This window comes from Oryx dammah, unplaced genomic scaffold (genome assembly GCF_014754425.2).
Source record: "Oryx dammah isolate SB20612 unplaced genomic scaffold, SCBI_Odam_1.1 HiC_scaffold_25, whole genome shotgun sequence".
In the NCBI taxonomy this organism is placed as follows: Eukaryota; Metazoa; Chordata; class Mammalia; order Artiodactyla; family Bovidae; genus Oryx; species Oryx dammah.
This window is the reverse complement of record NW_024070209.1, coordinates 60,359,599-60,374,249: the sequence shown is the minus strand read 5'-3', so window position 1 is coordinate 60,374,249 and position 14,651 is coordinate 60,359,599. Positions and strand designations below refer to the sequence as shown.

General features: G+C 37.4%; 1 protein-coding gene and 1 non-coding gene across 9 annotated transcripts in view; one reads left to right on the top strand and one right to left on the bottom strand.

Moving 5' to 3' along the window:
- Positions 1 to 14,651, bottom strand: part of EHBP1 (EH domain binding protein 1) — a 344,879-nt gene that overhangs the window by 316,409 nt on the left and 13,819 nt on the right. The window lies entirely within an intron of this gene.
- TRNAS-GGA lies at positions 9,482 to 9,553 on the top strand. Its single transcript has one exon. It is a non-coding gene; the product is annotated as a tRNA-Ser (tRNA).

Sequence of the window (14,651 nt, the reverse complement as noted above, 5' to 3'; positions counted from 1 at the left end):
GTTGGCAATTTAATCTCTGGTTCTTCTGTCTTTTCTAAATTCAGCTTGAACATCTGGAATTTTATGGCTCATGTATTGCTGAAGCCTGGCTTGGTAATGTATTGAGCATTACCCTGCTAGTGTGTGAGATGAATCCAATTGTACAGTAGTTTGAACATTCTTTGGCATTGCCTTTCTTTGGGATTGGAATGAAAACTGACCTTTTCCAGTCATGTGGCCACTGCTGAGTTTTCCAAATTTGCTGGCATATTGAGTGTAGCACTTTCACAGCATCGTCTTTTAGGATTTGAAACTGCTCAACTGGAATTCCATCACCTCCACTAGCTTTGTTCATAGTGATGCTTCCTAAGGACCACTTGTCTTCTCATTCCAGGATGTCTGGCTCTAGGTAAGTGATCACACCATCATGATTATCTGGGTCATTAAGATCTTTTTTGTATAGTTCTTCTGGGTATTCTTGCCACCTCTTCTTAATATCTTCTGCTTCAGTTAGGTCCATACCATTTCTGTCCTTTATTGTGCCCATTTTTGCATTAAAAGTTCCCCTGGTATCTCCAATTACCTTGAAGAGATTTCTAGTCTTTCCCATTCTACTGTTTTCCTCTATTTCTTTGCACTGATCACTGAGGCAGGCTTTCTTATCTCTCCTTTCTATTCTCTGGAACTCTGCATTCAAATGGGTATATCTTTCCTTTTCTTCTTTGCCATCTCCTGTCTGACCACTTCCAATTTGCCTTGATCACTGACCTAACATTCCTGGTTCCTATGCAATATTGCTCTTTACAGCACTGGATCTTGCTTCATCACCAGTCACATCCACAACCAGGTGTTGTTTTTGCTTTGGCTCTGTCTCTTCATTCTTTCTGGAATTATTTCTCCACTGATCTCCAGTAGCATACTGAGCACCTACCGACCTGAAGAGTTCATCTTTCAGTGTCCTATCTTTTTGCCTTTTCATACTGTTCATGGGGTTCCCAAAGCAAGAATACTGAAGTGGTTTACCATTCCCTTCTCCAGTGGACCTCATTTTGTCAGAACTCTCCACCACAACCTGTCCATCTTGGGTGGCCCTCATTGAGTTAGACAAGGCTGTGATCCATGTGATCAGATTGGTTAGTTTTCTGTGATTGTGGTTTTCAGTCTGACTGCCCTGTGATGGAGAAGGATAAGAGGCTTATGGTAGTTTCCTAATGGGAGAGACTGACTGAGGGGGAAACTGGGTCTTGTTCTGATGGGTGGGGCCATGCTCAGTAAATCTTTAATCAAATTTTCTGTTGAAGGGCAGGCCTGTGTTCCCTGTTATTTGTTCCCTGTTATTTGACCTGAGGACTATGGTGGAGGTAATGAAGATAACGGCAACTTCCTTCAAAGGCTCCCATGCACACACTGCTACACTCAATGCCCCCAACCCTTCAGCAGGCCACCACCAACCCACACCTCCTCTGAAGACTCCTAGTCACTCCTGGGCAAGTCTGGGTCAGTCTCTTGTGGGGTCACTGCTCCTTTCTCCTGGATCCTGGTGCACACAAAGTTCTGTCTGTGCCCTCCAAGAGTCTTTTTGCCCAGTCCTGTGTAAGTTCTGACGGCTCTATGGTGGGGTTCATGGCCATCTCCTCCAAGAGGGCTTATGCCATACCCGGTCTACTGCACCCAGAGCCCTTCCCCTACAGCAGTCCACTGCAGACCCGAACCTCATCAGGATGGTTTCAGTTTAGAAATAACTATCATAAAATATTTTTGTATATATTTAGAAAGCATTAAAATTAGGGCCTTCCCTGGTGATCCACTGATTAAGAATCCTCCTTGCAAAGCAGGGGACACAGTTTCAATCCCTGGTTGGGAAACTAAGGTCCCACATGCTGTGGAGCAACAAAGCCTGCATGCCACAACTACAGAGTCCATGTGCTGCAACAAAAGATCCCACATGACAAAAAAGATCCTTCATGCCGCAACTCAGATCCAATGTAGCCAAATAAATGAACTAATTTTAAAAGAAACCATCAAAATTATTTTATATATACGTAATCATTACTGAACATCCTATAAGATAATCTGGTACTACTCAGAAACTTATCAGCATGTATTTTTGTCTCATATTAGAAGGTCTTACTCTCAATGATTTTACAATCCAGTAAGAACAAAAATTAAGTATGAGAATGAGGAAAAAAAGAACAAAAAACTAAATATGTAAATGCTAGCAAAGTAGTTGAGTATAGACTCTGCAATCAGATAGATCTAACCTGAATCATGGCTCCAATAACTATATGACTTTGGGCAAATATTAACCTCACAAAGCCCAAGTCACCCTTCTCTGTCATTTGAAGATAACAATACTGACTTCGCAGAATTAATATGACCACTAAATGAAACATTCAAGGAAAACACTTGGCAAAATGTCTGGTACCTAATCAGCATGTATTTTCAGCTATTTTTTTTAAACTATTCTTAGTAATATTATTGACAATCAAGGTTTAAAGTGGTCAGAGGAACAAAAAGCAGATCATTAACAGTAAGAATTATGGAAGGCTTTAAGAATTCTGCTAATCCTTCAAGGAGGAATTGAACAGGGTACTAGGCAGAGATGCAGAGTAATATTAAACACTTAATCAAGAAGAAATTTGAATAAATAGGCATGTTTATAGGACAGCGAAGTGAACCAACCAAGCAGAAGAGACAAGAAACATTTCTCAGGAAAAAAGTGAAGATTTTTTTTTTTAAGAAAAAAATAGAAGATTCTCAATTAATAGTATTTGAGTCATTCAACATAGATTTATCATCAAGGGAAAAAATTTAAAGTACAAGTTAAATTACAGTATCTTAAACAATACTATATAAAAATCACTTTTACCAAACAGTAATTAATACATTTTCTAAAGTCTGTCAAGAAAAAAAGTATCTGAAATAACCAATAGATATTAAATAAACATTCATATACACTGGAAGAAAAGAGGGAAAGGGGTAAAAATACAAAATAAAAACTGGAAGTCTTTTTATACAACTAAGAAATTATACATATGAAAAAAATAAGATAAAGATGGTATTTAAGAAGGATGTACAAATAATATTTCCTTAAATGTGCATGCATATAATCGTATGATTATAACTGTTCTTGCCTGTTACATATATTTAATAAACTTGAAATGAGAAAAATCATTTCAAAAATAATTCTAAATTAATAAAATAGCAGATTTCCTTGATTTACAGAAATCCATATTTTCTAGACAACTTATTAAGAATCTAGTCAAGAATCTAGTCAAGGTTATGGTTTTTCCAGTGGTCATGTATGGATGTGAGAGTTGGACTGTGAAGAAAGCTGAGCGCTGAAGAATTGATGCTTCTGAACTGTGGTGTTGGAGAAGACTCTTGAGAATCCCTTGAACTGCACGGAGGTCCAACCAGTCCATCCTAAAGGAGATCAGTCCTGAGTGTTCATTGGAAGGACTGACGCTGAAGCTCAAATTCCAGCACTTTGGCCACCTCATGCAAAGAGCTGACTCATTGGAAAAGACCCTGATGCTCGGAGGGATTGGGGGCAGGAGGAAAAGGGGACGACAGAGGATGAGATGGCTGGATGGCATCACCGACTCAAAGGACATGAGTTCGGGTAAACTCCGGGAGTTGGTGATGGACAGGGAGGCCTGGCGTGCTGTGATTCATGGGGTTGCAAAGAGTCGGACACAACTGAGCGACTGAACTGAACTATTGAGCATCTATTTATCAATCTTAATTTAGTAGAATTAATGTATTTTAATTATTATTTTGAACTTTTTTAATTATCTTTTTTGCAAAATGAACTATACGCCATTTTCTCTTATTATTAATAGTAAACTTCTATTGCTCTACTGGAAATACAGGACATAATATTAACCCTTAAAAGTAAGCTATTGGGAATTCCCTAGCAGTTCAGTGGTTAGAAGTTGGCACTTTCACTGCCGGGGTCTGGGTTCAACCCACTATGCAGGAGCTAAGATTCTGCAAGCCTTGTGTTAAAGCCAAAAAATAACAATAATAAACTATTAAGCCCAATACTATGTCCTTGAAATTTATCAAATACTTCCTGGTAAAATTAAAATAAGACAAACCAATTCATTTAAGAACTCAGAAAACTTCAGTAAGCTCATTACACACAAACATAGCAGGCTCTAAAGTCAGGCTGCTTTATGGGTCTGAGATTTATAAATTTAAATCTCAATTCTAAGCCCTATTAATAAGCTGCATATGTTGAGAAAACTACTTAATCTTCCTATGCCTAAACTTCTTCCTCTAGAAAGTGAGAACAGTACACAACTGTGCCTTTCCTCATAAAGTCACTGTAAGGATTAAATGGCAAAACACACATCATATTATCTAAGCTAGTACACAGTAAATGCTGGATACACAGAAATTATCATTAAGATAATCATCATTATGTGTTTCTATAATACATAATGTTTAAATATTTAGGAAATCCCAAGACAAAAAAATATTTTTTAAAAAAGGTACACAGAGGAAATTTTAGCTACAACAAACAGTAAACACAGCCTCAAGTGAAAGTGAAGTGAAAGTCACTCAGTTGTGTTCGCCTCTGTATGGCCCCATGCACTATAGCCTACCAGGCTCGTCTGTCCACGGAATTCTTCAGGCAAGAATACTGGAGTGGGTAGCCATTCCCTTCTCCAGGGGATCTTCCCAACCCAGGGATCGAACTCATATTTTCTGTATTGCAGGCAGATTCTTTATCATCTGAGCCACTAGGGAAGCCCACTCCTATCCAAATAAATCCTTACACTAAAGGCTTATTTGCCTCGGTTCCATTCATTCAGTACATCATGCCCAGCTTTAAACAATAAAATTACAAAGCATGCTAAATCACCAAAAGCACAGTTGGAAGAGACAAAGCAAGCAGTAGAACCAGGCTCAGACAGGGCAGAAATGTTGGAATTATCAGACCAGGAATTTAAAACAATTACAATGAATATGCTAAGGTGTCTAATGGAAAAAGCAGCAACATGCAACAACAGATGTGTAATAAAGCAGAAAGATGGAAGTTCTAAGAATCAAAAGGAAATACTAGACATCAAAATACTATAACAGAAATGAAGACTGGTTTTGACAGGCTCATCAGTAGATTGGACACAGCCAAGGGAACAATCAGTGAACTTGGAAGAAATGTCCGTCGAGAATTCCAAAACTAAAATGGAAATAGAAAAAAAAAAAAGCACAAGAAAGAACAGAATATCCAAGAACTGTGGGTCAATTACAAAGGGTATAATGGAAAAGAAAAAAAGAAATAAACAGAAGGAATATTTGACACAGTATGACAGAGACTTTCACAAAATTAATGGTAGATACCAAGCCCTAGATCCAGAAGCTCAGAGAATACCAACCAAATGATATTTCAAAGTCTACATTTAAGCATATCATATTTCCACTGCAGATAATCAAAGACAAGTTTTTAAAGAAAGCCAGAGGAAAAAACACTTTTCTATAGAGGAAGGATAAGGATTACACTGAACTTCTTTTCAGAAATCATGCAAGCAAGAGAGTGGAATAAAGTATGAGAGTGGAATAAAGTAGAGTACTGAGTGTTTGTGTACGGTGGGGTGGAATACAACCTAGAATTCTGTATCTAATCAAATTATCCTTTAAAAGTGAAGGAGAAATAAAGACTCTCAGACTAAAAAAAGCCGAGTGCATCCATCACCTATAGACATCTCTTGAACAGAAATGGTTAAAAAGTCTTCAGAGAGAAGGAAAATTATATAAGTCAAAAGTCAGAAACCCATATCTGCATAAAGAAAGGAGAAGAGGATATATACACACACACATATATATACACACACTCACACATAATTATGGCTGATTAGAATTGTTGTAGAGCAGCAACCAACACAACATTGTAAAGCAATTGTCCTCCCATTAAAAAAATTTTTAAGAAATTAAAAAGGAAAAGCACCAGAGAAAGAAAATGAAGGCAAAGTAAAATTTTTCATTTTTCTTAATTAATAATTCTTAATTGATCTAGCATAGAACAGTTTTTTCAAAATAATAATAATAATGATGCATTTGATGATTAGAGCCTACAGATAAGTGAAATGAATGATAGCAACATTAGAAGAACAGGAGGGAGAAACTAGAAATATTCTGTTAAAAGATACTTGTAATATCAGTGAAATAGTGTAGTGTTATTTGAAAGAGGACCTGGATTAGTTGTAAATGTATACTGCATCCTCAAGGGCAATGACTAAAAAAAATTGTTTTTTTTTTTAAATAGAACTGAAGACTTTCCTGGTGGTGCAATGGATAAGAATCTGCCTGCCAATGCAAGGGACACACTTTCGATCGGTGGAATCTGTGTAGATTCCACACAATGCGGAGCAACTAAGCCCATGAACCACATCGACTGAAGCCCAAGCACTAGAGCCTGTGATCTGCAACAAGAGAAGCCACCTCAATGAGAAGTCCGAGCACAGCAATGAAGAGTAGCCCCGGCTTGCCACTAGAGAAAGCCTGCATGCAACAACAAAGACCCAGTGCAACCAAAAATAAATAAGTAAGTAAAATCATTTTTAAAAAGAAATAAAATGTATATGCTGCTGCTGCTGCTAAGTCACTTCAGTCATGCCCGACTCTGTGCGACCCCATACATGGCAGTCACCAGGCTCCCCCATCCCTGGGATTCTCCAGGCAAGAACACTGGAGTGGGTTGCCATTTCCTTCTCCAATGCATGAAAGTGAAAAGTGAAGGTGGAGTCACTCAGTCGTGTAAGACTCTCAGCGACCTCATGGACTGCAGCCCACCAGGCTCCTCCATCCATGGGATATTCCAGGTGATCAGAGCCTATAGATAAGTGAAATGAAGAGTACTGGAGAGGACAAATAGTAGAATCATATAAAATGTTCAGTTACAACTGAAGAAGGAAAAGAAGCAAACAAACGGAGGCAGAATAAGAGTGGAAGACAAAATGGAAACAAAGAATAGAGCAGAGAATAGAAAACAGTAACAAATATGGTAGATATTAATCCAACTGTATCAGTAATCATCTTCACATGGTTTAAATAAACTAATTAAACAGCGTTTTTAGAATGGATTAAAAAATGATACAACTAAACTACAGTCTACTAAATAAATGTTTAAAACAAACCAACTTTTAATATAAAAACACACACAGATTAAAAGTGAAGGAAAGGAAAAGATATGCCACCAATACTAATCAAAAAAAGCTGGAGTAGCTATAGTAATTTCAGACAAAGCAGACTTTACAGCAAGGAATATTAAGAGATAAAGATGGACATTACATAATGATAAAGGGGTCAGTTCTCTAAGAAGACATAACAGTCCCTACTTCATATGAGCCTAACAGCAGAGCATCAAAATATATAAGACAAAAACTGATAGAATTGTAAAGAGAACTGGATGAATTTACTATTGTAGCTAAAGACTTCCATACCCCTCATTTAGGAATTAAAAGATCCAGCTGGCCTAAAACCCAGTAAGGACATAGTTGAACTGAAGAGTACCATCTATAGAGTACTTCATCCAATGAGAGCAGAAACACACATTCTCCTTAAGCTCACATGTAACATTCACCAAGATGGAACAAATTCTGGGCCATAAAATACATCTTAACAAAGTTTTTAAAATTTAAATTATACAAAGTATGCTCTCTTACACAATGGAATGGAATTAGAAATCAACAAGATAGCTAGAAATACTGGGAGATCAAATAATGAACTTCTAAACAACACATGGGTCAAAGGAGTCTCAAGAGAAATTTTAAAATGCTGAACAAATGAAAATGAAAATACAGCTTAGCAAAAGTTGTGGGAACCAGAAAAACAGTGCTTAAAAGGAAAAAACTCTTAAGAAATTTTCAAAAATCTACATAAATGGAGAAATACCTTGTACATAGATAAGAAGATGCAATATTGCCAAGTTATCAGTTCTTCCTTACTTAATCTATAGGTTCAATGCAATCCCAAGCAGAATATATCTCTATATGTGTATATGTAACTGAATCAGTTATATCACCTGAAACTAACATAATATTGTAAATCAACTATACCACAATTTAAAAAAAGAAAGTGAAGACTACTCACTGAATGAGAGAAAATATTTGCAAATTACATATCTGACAAGTGTCTAGTATCTAAAATATATACTCCTACATTGCACTGCTAAAACGATAAAAAAAATCCAATTAAAAATGGGCAAAGGATCAGAATACACATTTTTCCAAACATATATATGTAAATAGCCAATAAATACATGAAAAGATCATGGCAAAACATCAGTTAAAGTTACCACATGATCTACCAGTTCCATTTCTAGTCATAAACCCAGGACAAAAATGTTCATATCAACATTACAAATAATAGCCAAAAAGTGTAAAAACCCACTGCCCACTTAGAATAAATAAAATGCAGTATTTTCATACAATAGAATATGATTCAATAATGTCACGTATTGATACACACTACACATGGGTGAATCCTGAAATCATTATGTTAACTGAAAGAAAGACCATAAAGTATGATTCTATTTACATAAATGTCTGGAGCAGGCAAATTAGGAGAAACAGAAAGTAGAGTAATGGTTGCCGAGTGCAGGGATAGGGCAGTAGCAGGTGTAAGAGGAAGAGGGGAGGGGATGAATTCCAGAGGAATAGGGAGTGATTGCTAATGAGTATGGATTTCTTTTGGAAGTGATGAAAGGGTTCTAAAATTAGATTGTGATGATGGCTTTACAACTCTAGGAATACACTAAAACCATTGAATTGAGCACTTCAAAAGGGTGAGTTGTACAGTATATGAATTATCTCTCAAAAAATCTGTTTTTAAAAATAAGAAAGCCAGAAAAATGAAACTAGCTACATTCAGGGGCTGAGTGGAACAAGGGAAAAAGGACAAGGGAGTGGGAAAAGAATAGATGGGATGAGAGAGATATGCTCTTTTAAAAACAGCTCTTACTTGGGGAAACACATTTAAATTCCCTTAATTAATATATTAATCAATTCAGTAAGAATGGGGGAAGCTTTTCTAAAGTGGGGATGCAAATAGAAAAAATACACCTGTGTTTTGAATTAAAAACATAAAGTGGATAAAAGTCTGATTAGGAATAGGATATTTATGCAGTCTCAAAGTATCTTCCTACAAAGAAAAAACAGTAACTTTATAATGGAGAAACGTGGCAGACAACTCTTTAAGCAAGTGATCAAAGTTAACATCACCAATAATGGGACCAATCAACATCATGTGACTTTTTAAAAGTTCTTATTTGAGGAACCACTTAAAATTTTCATTAATTAGGGGCTTCTCTCATGGTCCAATGGTTAAGAATCCGCTTTGCAATGCAAGTGACACCAATTCAATCCCTTTTCCGGGAAGATCACATACTTCAGAGCAACTAAGCCTGTTTGTCACAGTTACTGAGCTCACGTACTGCAACTACTGAAGCCAGAGTTCCTAGAGCCAGTGCCTCACAACAAGAGAAGCCACCATAACCCTGGTGGCTCAGAGGTTAAAGCGTCTGCCTGGAATGCAGGAGACCCAGGTTCGATCCCTGGGTCGGGAAGATCCCCTGGAGAAGGAAATGGCAACCCACTCCAGTACTCTCGCCTGGAGAATCCCATGGAGGGAGGAGCCTGGTAGGCTACAGTCCATGGGGTCACAAAGAGTTGGACACAACTGAGTGACTTCACTTTCACTTGCGCCACAACTAGAGAGTAATCCCCTGATCATCACAACTAGAGAAAGTCTGAGTGCAGCAATGAAGACCCATCACAGCCAATAAATAAATAAATTTTTTAAAATCTCATTAATTAATCAGCTAATGACTTTAGTAAGGATAGAGGGATTTTCTACAGTGAAATACAAATAAAAACAGAAGAACTTATTGGTGTCTCAAACTAAAATATAATCATGTGTGTGCATGCACACTAAGTCGCTTCAGTCGTGTCCGACTCTTTTTTGACCTTATGGACCACAGTCCTCTAGGTTCCTCTGTCCATGGGCTTCTCCAGGCAAGAATACTGGAGTGGGTTGCTATACCCTCCTCCAGGCGATCTTCCTGATCCAGGGATCAAACCCAAGTCTCTTACATCTCCTGCAGGTCGGTTTTTTACCACTAGGAAGCCCCAAATGTAACCACACTGAATGCTAAAACTAAAAATTAGATAAAGAACAGAATATTTATACACACAATCACATGATGATATGATGCAGTGAGTACACAGCATAACTTTGGTACTCTTGCCAAATATTCATAGTCTGAACCTAATCATGGGAAACAACAGACAAAACCAAATTTAGCAAAATCTTCAAAAGTATCAAGATCATTAAAAACAAAAAACTAAAGAATGCTATCAGATTAGAGGAGAGCAAAGAGATATGACAACTAAATGTAATATACAGACCTTGAAAATTCTTCTTTCGCTGTAACAGAATTGTGGAGATAATTGGAAAAAATTGAATTAGGTCCATAAATTAAGTAATAGTATTTTTATCAATGTTTAATTTCCTGATTTGGTAAACTGAACCTTGGCTAGGCGAGAAAATATTCTCATTTTTAAGAAACACACACTTCAGCACTTATAAGTAAAGGGCTATCAAGGTTAATGTGTAAGGGGAAAAAATGACATAGAGAGCAAGAGAAAATGATAAAACACTACATAAAATGTTGCCATCTGGGGAATATGGGTGAAAGGCATATAGGAATTAATTCTTTGTACTATTTTTGCAACTTTACTGTTACTCTGAAATTGTTTAAAAATAAAGATTTCTTTAAAACAAACAAAAAAAGCTCCAACAATATACCCCCTACCAGAACGTTAGTACCAGGGCCAGTTACAATATCAAAAGGTTATTTTCTAAATATCTACAAGTCCAAACTGATATAAATACATAACTGAATAAACAACAGAAAAGGTCAACTTTGTTCTACAAAAGAACTCCAAATAATAAAAGAAGAATAAGGGAAATAGAAAATCATCATTAGAACGCTGGATAAGTACCACAGACAAAACTGACTAATGAACTGAAAATTAGTGATTGAAATTTTAAAGAGAAACAGGATATTAACATAACCTCAAAGTAGCTCTCTTCTAAACTTTATTAATTTTGGGGTGATTTTAACATATGTCCTCAAAGTTTTTGACACCCCTCCTTCCAAGAACTAGAACGTAATTCTCCAGCCCATGTATATATTGGACTCCGCAACTGGTAGCTAGTGAACACAGCATGGAGAGTATGGAGTACTGAGTATGGAGAATGGAGAGGGACAGGAAGAACAGTGGAGAAACCTGGCTGACCCCACCTTAACCAAGTCATCAAGGGGAACATCAGCAGTCATAAGCCAGGCTGACGTCTATCACGTGCTCTCTGCTATGATGTGATGCGGGCACTTCACCTTGGTTGCATCTTCCCCAAATCCATAGCCCCAGTCTAATCATTAGAGAAACATCAAACTCAACTTGAGAAACATTCTACAAAATCAGCAGGACTCATCAAAATCATCGAGGAAAGACTGGTAGACTGTCAAAGACTAGAGAAGACTAGGGAGATGTGGCAACAAAATGCAATGTGGTAACCTAGATTGTGCCCTCAAACAGAAAATGGCCATCAGTGGAAAGACCAGTGAAGCCCAAATCAGTGCAGTTTGGCCTATGAGCACTATGCTAATGTTAATCTCTTGGTTTTGATAAATGGCCATGGTAAGTTTATTTATCCTATTTTCACTCAAAGGAATCTGAGATAAGAAGTACACAAGAACTCTCTATATTATCTTTGAAACTCTTCTGTAAACCTAAAATAATTTCAACAAAAAGTGTAAAAATGAAGTAACCAATTTTTTAAAGATTATTTTGCAAATTAGAGTACACTTCAAATTAAAGCTGAACCATTAAACTCAATTTCTAAACCCACTTATTGCATGAATAAACTCAATTTTAATTAAGTTAGTTTGTGATAAGAGTGTATTACTACTTGCTCTTTGCATTTAATGATTTTTGGAGGGGAATAGCAAAGAATGGAAGATAACATTTGAGGGAAACTATTTGCATTTGGTAAACAAACTTGTAGAAGCTTAAGGGAAATAACTGGAAAAGACTAGTAAAACCGAATAAAGATAAATTTAAAAGATTAAAGTTATCATACTAACAGTATCCTAGAAACAAAGGGGAAATCTAGAAGGTTCCTTTGAGAAGGATAACAACGGCAACAATACAAAGGACCAAAAGAGGCAAGGAAAGAGTTAAGGGCTATCACAAGAGTTAAGGGCTATCTACCTATACTAGAGGTTCCCAAGTTTTCTGGGGTTCCAAGGTCCTTACTGTATCAGTAATGTTTTCACAGGCCAAAAGAAATACCTAACCATTCTGCTTAAATAATCAGGTCCAAACAGCTTAACAAGGATACATGTCCTAACAACTTGTGTTGAGCACAGCAAACAACATTAGAATCAGGTTGGACAAGACCTTCTTCCTGTTTCACATAAATTTTCTCATGGTACTTGCTTTTTGTCACAACAAAACTCAAAAACTCAGCTTGGTAAAAATATGGTAACACTGAAAGGAATATATAAATCTAATTTTCAAAATGAACTACCTCAAGCTTGTACTTTGCATGGTTTCCAACAGATGCTGCTGTATTTCCCTCAACATTCTTAAGCATCTCTTGGCAATACCTGTGAGTTCTCTGCTGTGCTTTCAAGGCTCCTCAATGCACAGTTTGAGAACCATGCACCCTGGTAAAAGATGATAAAGGATGTTACCAAGGCAGTGGCAAGAGGAAAACAAGTGAGAATTAAGGAATACTACAAAGGGAAAAAAAGAAAAAGGCAGCAGCTCGAGGTATGGCACCTCCAAGTATAACAGTTCGGGTACTTCAGAAGCATCAAAACTTTTCTTCAGAAGAAAAAAAATCATTCTGGGACTTCCCTGGTGGTCCAGTGGCTAAGACTGCAGGATCCCAATGCAGAGGGCCCAAGCTTCTATCCCACACGCCTCAACTAGAGATCCTATATGCTACAACTAAGACCCAGAGTGTGTGTGTGTTAGTCGCTCAGTCATGTCCGCCTCTGTGCGACCCCATGGACTGAGCCCACCAGGCTCTTCTGTCCATGGGATTTCCCAGGCTAGAATACTGGAGTGGGTTGCCATTTCCTTCTCCAAAGACCCAGTACAGTCAAATAAATAAATAAATAAATCCTACCTTTAGCTATCCCCAGCAGTCCTTGTTTCTAAGGAGAACAAACTATGCAGTCTTTTTTTTAAATGAATCAATGAACTTGTTCAAATGTTTATATTAATCTGACAGCTTTATATGTGGCACAGCTAAAGTACATTGCTCTCATTTTTAACACACACACGCACATATTATAAAACAGCTGAATCAAAGGAAAAAAGTTGAATTCAAAATTTCAACTTAGTAACTTCTGGAATATCAATAAGAACTGCCACCTAATATGTGCCAAATACCTGAGGAAAAATCAAATGTGGTAGTCATAAAACCTGACTTGTTGGTCTTAGGCAATTGAGGAACTTCTGAAATGACAGACTTGCCAGCACTCTTCCAGACCTACAGAATTAGAGGACTGTCAAGACCAGTGGTCATGGTATGGATGTGAGAGTTGGACTGCGAAGAAAGCTGACCACCGAAGAATTGATGCTTTTGAACTGTGGTGTTGGAGAAGACTCTTGAAAGTCCCTTGCACTGCAAGGAGGTCCAACCAGTCTATCCTAAAGGAGATCAGCCCTGTGTGTTCATTGGAAGGACTGATGCTAAAGCTGAAACTCCAATACTTTGGCCACCTCATGCGAAGAGTTGACTCATTAGAAAAGACTCTGATGCTGAGGGGGATTGGGGGCAGGAGGAAAAGGGGACAACAGAGGATGAGATGGCTGGATGACATCACCGACTCGATGGACATGAGTTTGAGTGAACTCCAGGAGCTGGTGATGGACAGGCAAGCTGACTGAGCGACTGAACTGAACTGAAGACCACAGAAATCTGTGTTTGCAGAGTGCTCCAGCAATTCTGAAATCAGTCAGTTTTGAAAGGAAATGGCTAAAACAGTCCTGTCCAACAAAACTTTTTTTGATGATGGAAATTTTCCTTATTTGCACTATCCAATATAGTAGCCCCTAGCCACATGTGGCCAGTGAGCACTTGAAACGTGGCTACTCTGACTGAGGAGTTGAATTTTTAATTTAAATTTAGATGGAAGTAGCCACAAGTGGGTAGCAGCTTCGGAACGGTACAGCGTAGAACCTGATTATTTCTCTTAAATATTCCTTCTTCTAAATTTTCTGAGGTTCATCCTTGATTTAAACTAGATGATCAGAAAACAAGGCTGCTCAGCCATATTCTCTCATAAAGGATCCTTATAAACATTATCCAATTTAACAGTCTGAGACTTTCTATTGTAGTTTGAGACTTAATTCCATGTCATACCTTTTTTTCATAATAAAAATTCTGCTTTAAGTTCTAAGAAACATCTTCACTGGATCATAGAGAAAGCAAGGAAACTTTTTTTAAAAAATCTACTTCTGCTTCATTGACTATGAGAAACTATGGACTATTTTCCATTGACTATGGAAAATTCTTAAAGAGATGGGAATACCAGACCACTTTACCTGTCTCCTGAGAAACCTGTATGCAGGTCAAGAAGCAAC